Here is a 7,425-nt window from a genome sequence, read left to right on the forward strand (position 1 = left end):
AAGATAGAAACTGCAATCATATTTTTATAAATCCACAGCTGGTAAACTTCAGTTAGACAATGATATCACCGAAATAGACTTATCATCAAGTTTGTACTTACATGAGCAATGCGACGGATGCCACACTTGAAGCTGGATCTGCTTTCCTAAACGGAGCACCAGCAATTATCTGCGGGTGTTTGGTGGGGTATGTGTTACTCAGACGTTGGATTTCTAAGTTATCATTTGGTTATTTTTAGCGTGTTTATTGTAATACTATGACATAACGTGAAAGATCTGCACAAAAACTACAAAAGTCTTGAAGAACAAAAACCATTTAGACACAAGTTTTTAAAACAGCTGATTTATTTCACACATAAGCATGGTTCAAGAAAATGGGGCTAGATTGAACAACGTTCTTATCTGTATTCCATCCTCTCTATTAATTTCGATCAATAGAAAATATGATGTATAGATGAACTAGACAAAGACTCCTGCTATGTACGACTGAATAGTCCCGCAAACATATATTTATATAAGCTAACAGTGGTGTACTAGCCATTAATGAACCTATGCAAGCATTTAAATGATGCAAAATAAATTGATAAAACTATAACTACAACTACCAAAAGGAAAAAAGATATATTAATAATGTATATTGTTTTCCGAGTTATCCTTCTTACATTGAATCTTCAGTATGTTTTATTCCATGTGTCGATACAAAAAAATCGTTTTAACTCCTGAGGTAATCCCGGGTAGAGAAATTAAATCGTGTTTAGAAATACGACTTTAGTCTTGAAGTTGTGTCTAGGGCTGTTGTGAGTGCGTTGAATCTGCAAGCCAAAAGGGACGTTAAAGATCATCCTGTAAGATAGTACCACATTCCTAGCGCGAAAAAAAAAACAACTTTCCCGCACCATAGTCTAAGAGTAAGTTTATTATGGTAGATGTTGAGGTTAAATTTTCCGACTATATCCAATTCTTTCTATTTCTTCCATTCGTTGATGTGTTTGTTCTTTTGATTTTGTCTTTTGATTAGGGACTTTCCGTTTTGAATTTTACTCAGAGTTCAATATTTTTGTGATTTTACTTTTTTCAATATTAATCATAAGTGTTCCAATTTAAGTGAATTCCGTTATTAAAGATGATCTAAAATACAAATTTGCAATAGAATTTTTCAAAGCTGTAAATATCAACTAATGTACAATTTATCCTAAATCCATGAAAAATATTAAATCTACTGTGACAGTAGCAAAAAAGGAAATCACCAGGAAATTGATAAATCATAAAATTAATTAAAACTAAAACTCCCCCTTAGACTGTTTTTTTTTAAATTTCTTCCAAGATGATTAAAATGAGGGTTTTGTATTCGTCAAAAGACAGCAACCTAACGATAAAATATGACTTCAGGTAAAATGCTTTGACAATTGACTGATGTCTTCAAAATATGTTAAATTTCCAATCGCTCCACGTCCGAAAAAATGGCAAAATAAATTTAACAGAGCCTATCAATCAAATGCCATCAATATCTCCAAAACTAAACAAAAACATAAAAATATACTAAAATGAATATACGAAGGTGTGGTACGATTACCAACGAGATAATTGTCTACCAGATATGTGAAACGATTCAAACGACAAAAACAAAACTACTGAATTATAGGCTCTTGACTCGGCACGTAACAAATGTGGTATGGCTGAAATAAGGGTAATATATTCAACAAATATATTTCATTCGATATATGGTATTACAAAAAGAATCAGACACAAGTTATCACAACTTAGATAGTCCTTTGAAAAAAATTACTAGTTATAAAGTAGAAATATGTATTAATATATAAAGGCATGCAACAACATTAAACAATTATAATTGTGTACAGTACTTACAGAAAAAGTACACAATTTCTTTTAAAAAAACTAAAAAAGTCCCAAGTAACCAACATACTTTAATATTGACCCATTAGAATAAAACAGAAGGCATCATTGGGTAGAGGAACAAGCAACAGTCAACAGAACACTACATAGAAATTAAAAGAATGAAAGAGAATATTAAATATATATGGCAAAACAAATTTTCTAAAAGACAAAAAAGGAATCGTAAGATATAATAAAGACTTACTTAATAGTTGACATAAAACTTAAAATTTAATTACATAAGTGTCCTCTCAAACAACGTTATATTGATGGGTCTTCCAAGTGCTCCATGAAACCTCTTTTCAAATTAATAACATCAATTGCATCAGCAACCGAAGCCGGTTGCAAAGTTATAGTGAAACTATTTGTTCTAAACACGGCATGAATCAGATGCGAATACTAAAGAATCCAAAGATCTGTAAGCATACATACACTCTAAGACTTTTTCATCTTTCAATAGTATCAAAACAGTATTCACAGTTCTTAACTAACAGTCAAATTAAATTGGTTATGTTTTCTTTTACAAAAAAGAATTGTCAATTTAGTTACAAGTATCTTGTCTTAGGGAGAGAAAATAGTACCGTACTTTGCGAGACATCACTCTCATCCAAAGGAATGTTCTCTGAAACTGACATTATCAAGATGTTTTATATCTTGAATGACAACATATTGTTTCGCTTGATGAATGTGTTTTTTCTACAAACAATCGGCATAGCCATAAGTACCTACTGTGCTCCTCTTCTTGTCGGCTTTATATTCATACCGTAGTAGGCTAATTTCATACAGGAGTCCTTTAGGAAGAATGAAAAGAAGCTACCATTATTCCTTAACACCAATTTCCGCTATATAGATGATGTTCTCAAAAGTTTAGTGCTTATGTTGAACACAACTAGCCTACCGAATTCGAAATAAGAGATAAAACAGATACGGTTAAATCTGCTTTCAATGTAAACAATATGCACATGTTTTTTTACTGGTAACATTGCCAAGTTATGTCTCTGTGAGATGGAAAAGAGAGAGCATAACTGGGAACCAGGATGTAAACAAAATTAATTTTCTATGAATATTCAAGTTTTGAGAAACAGCTGTATTTACAAAGTGCAACCTTAAAGGGGTTGGTGTAATTCATGAAGTTATTTTAATCAAGAGTGCCAAATGATGAAGTTGAAGGCATCCCTTTTAAAATTTTACAGACGCCATCACGAATTGGTTGGCTGTTATGGAATATCTCTTTCACAGATGACGACGGATATATTCCGTTGTAACCACAATTGTTGATGCCTTATGTGTTCAAGAACATGAAGAGGATTAAGGTAAGTAACCACAATCCCGTCTTCTTATGTGACCTACCGAATTAAACTTAACAACGTATTTATACTTACATAATCAAAAACGACAGGTGAAACGTGTAACGCTATTGAAGCACATGAGTTCAGCCCGTTTTTTGAGGGATTCGGGTTGCCCTGTCCTTAGCTTTTTATGTTGTGTTTTGTATATATTTTTATGGTCTTTTTCAGTTTTGCGATAACATATGCAGTTTAGTCTCTACTTATATGATTAAATGTCGTTTGGTATCGATTGTCTAACTTTTAGAGCTGGCATATGAATTAATTTCTTGAGTTAAAACAATTATACTGACCGTATCATAGATATTCGCAGTAACTCAAAACAAGCTTCACACATTAAACGTGCTGATATTAATTCGTGTCATTCTAAATTGTTCTATTACTGACTGTAAATCAGAGTAGATTTCAATTAGAATATCACGAGTAAATGATACACGGTGTGATATGCCAAAAGCAAATACTGTGAAAGTACTATTATTCGTAGGGTACCAATTTTCGTGGATTTCGTGGTTGATGAAAACCACGAATTTAAGTATCCAACGAAATGCTTTTTTCACTCTTGATTCAATATGTAAATTCTAAAACCACGAATTCAAAAATCCACGAACCAGTAAATTTCTCACAAACCACGAAAATTGGTACCCACGAAAATAAGTACCATCACAGTATTTAAAAATATCAAAACAGAAAAATAAGGAAACTTTAAAGTTATTCAAATTGTTGAGTGACCATAAAAAGAATTCCAATTCTTACTTTTTTCTTTTTGAATAATTACTCTTCACCTTCTAAGTTAATCTTTATATTTCAAATATTTTGAACTCAATCATCACTGAACAGACATTGATTGTCAAAATGCGCATCTGGTGCAGAATAAATGGTACCGTTTATGTTATTATAAGCTTTATGAGTTTGGAGGATTTATATTTCAACAGACAGTCGGTTTTCTAATGGGTACTAATTGTGCACCCCTACTGGCCGATTTGTTTTTGTACTCGTATGAAGCAAAATTCATTCAAAACCTTCTAAAAGACAAAAAGAAAAAGCACCTTGCAAAATTCTTTAATTTTACTTTCCGATATATTAATGATGTTCTATCATTGAAAACCCATATGTCAGCCAATACTTACATCTCATATATCCCAGTGAACTTGAAATTAAGGATACTACTGATACTAGAAGGACTGCTTCATACCTTGATCTTTTCCTCAATATTGACGAAGATGGACGACTTCACACGAAAATCTATGATAAACGGGACGATTTCAACTTCCCAATTATCAATTTCCCATTTCTCAGCAGTAACGTACCCTCTGCCCCTTCGTATGGTGTTTTCATATCTCGATTGATACGTTATCCTCGTGCTTGTTGTCACTATACGGACTTCATATACAGGAGTGTGCTCCTTACGCAGAAACTGCTACAACAAAGTTATGAGGAGGACAGATTAAAATTGACACTCCGTAAATTTTACGGACACCATCACAAATTGGTTGATCCATACGATGTGTCTTTGACCAAACTAGTTACAGACATTTTTACCACATGTTAGATTGTGGTTTGTCATTACGTCGTATAATCTTTTAATTACCGAACGTGACTTGTTCCCGATTGTGACTGTTTTGCTGAGTGTGAGTTCGCATTGCCATAAGACGTGTTACGATACTTTTCTATCCCATATCCATGTATTTAGTTTTGATGTAATATTTATAATTCTCATCGGATTTTGTCAAATGTCTTGACGTCTTTTCGGTTATATTCATGTGTTATGGTAGAAAAAATTAATCACCGCCTTCATTTATTAGATTTGATTTGGTTCAACGTAATTTGTACGATGTATTATGTTTGCAGTTTGATTCAGAATTAACAGGACATAGAATATAGTTAATTGTCTAATTGCTACCTTTTTATATTAATAAGTATTGCAATGTTCATTGTTATTAAATGTTATATCAGTATTTAGTACATATATAATCTTAAATCAATCCTAATTCTATCTTATTTTTGATAGATAGTTTTATTCATTCAAATGTGACGTCAATTTTGGGTGCTGTTTTACAAATTCAAAATTGACGTCATTTTTTTTTTTGTCCTTTTTTACAATTTCAAATGTGACGTCACTTTGCGTTGAGGCCTTGACTAATTCGGGTGTGTCTATTTTTTGTGTTGGATTTTGTCGGTTTATGTAATGTATCCGGTTGTTTTCTGTAATTACTTAATACTTCAGTTTTATCATGTATATCTTTTATATAGTCATTTTATAAAATTTACTGTTTGCAAAAGAATAAATTATTCTAAATAATAAGGATGTTCTGGTCCCAAACAGAAAACCCTGGCCGTTTTTGGCACAAATTTTTTGAACTTTTGGTCCTCGATGCTGTTCAACTTTGTACTTGTTTTGGCTTTCAAACTTTATATATGTGTATTATATATATCTGGGCGTCACTAGTTAGTCTTGTGTGGACAAAACGGACTTCTGGCGTATTAAATTTTAAACCTGGTGCCTTTAGTTCGCTATTATTCGTGTGTTTCATGTGTCAAATATGTTCTCCTATTTATTTGTATTGTAGTCCTGAAATGTTGTGTTGTCATTTTAATGTTATATTTAACATGGCCATTAAAGAGGGAGGTTTGGCATGCCACAAAACCAGGTTCAACCCACCATTTTTTTTCTTTAAAAAAATGTCCTGTACCAAGTCAGGAATATGGCCATTGTTATATTATAGTTCGTTTCTGTGTGTGTTACATTTTAACGTTGTGTTTCTTTTGTGTCGTTTGTTTCCTCTTATATTTGAGTGTGAATTCACATTATTATAAGACGTGTCACGGTACTTTTCTATCCTAAATTCATGTATTTGGTTTTAATGTTATATTTGTTATTCTCACCGGATTTTGTCTAATGGTTAGTTCGTTTCTGTGTGTGTTACATTTTTATGTTGTGTCGTCATTCTCCTCTTATATTTAAAGCGTTTCCCTCGGTTTTCGTTTGTGACCCGGATTTGGTTTTTTTCTATCGATTTATGAGTTTTGAACATCGGTATACTACCGGTGCCTTTATTTATGAGTAATACAACCGTTAAATAAAATCAGGTTGTGAAATGTACCTCTTTATCAAAATTCTGCACTTTATTTTGATCAATTAAGGATATCTTTCTCAGTTTTGTAAAAATGAATAAAACTGAAAAGGTGTTCATTGATATATTTAACATCACTGAAAACATGCACATATTCTACCATATGAAAATTATTCACTACTGATAGCAGTCAAAATTAACTTCGAGGAAAGAAAATATCTATGAAAGATAAAGTAATATCGTATGTCAGGAATATGACAGTTTTTTTCCCCATTCGTTTGATGTATATGAGCTTGTGAGTTTGCCATTTGCTATAGAGCATTCCGTCTTCCGTTATATTGGTCTACGGTATTTTTGTTATTTAAATTTTTTATTGATTGTTGGTTGCTTAAATTCTATTGGCAATTATAGCATGCATTTTCAAGTGTACAGTTGATCGGGAACATTTGTGACAATAAAAAAACATGTCTAATGTGCAACAAATATTCACTTATGTTTGTTCTAAAACACCAGGCCGATACATCGCTGGTGAACTGCTCCCTGAAATGAAGGTCCTTAATGAATTGTAGTCATCCATGTTTCCTTGGATCTCTGACGTCAATTAAAATGGAACTTGGGTATAATCGTCGAATAACGGAAGCTTTTTTTAGCCTTCCAAACACGCTTAAACCGTCCAGTAGAAATTCTACAAAGAAACACGTTACCACTGTTTCCCTTTCACGTAATTATCACGGCCTGGAAGAAATATGACCAAGTTTTAAAATGTTATATATCCACTTGGATGTTGCTCAATTGTTCTTCTAGTGATACTATTCATCAACATGGGACCACCACCATTTGTTTTGTGTTTGACAAACCATGCATGTCAAATTTATAATGTCAATTTCAAACGATATTGCACACTTATCATTTATTCTAATATTCTGAATCAAATATTACAAAATATTCAGTTAAAATTATTTGTTTGACTTGTCTCTAAAAAATGCCATGTTTTAGTTTTTGTATAAGATATATCTTGAATAAACAATTTACATATTTTTAGCATGTGGTAAATGAACAAGTTAAGTATGTGAAAATCAGTTCTCAATATTACATTGATTAGCAAAGAAAAGACT

Source organism: Mytilus edulis, chromosome 3 (genome assembly GCF_963676685.1).
Source record: "Mytilus edulis chromosome 3, xbMytEdul2.2, whole genome shotgun sequence".
NCBI lineage: Eukaryota > Metazoa > Mollusca > Bivalvia > Mytilida > Mytilidae > Mytilus > Mytilus edulis.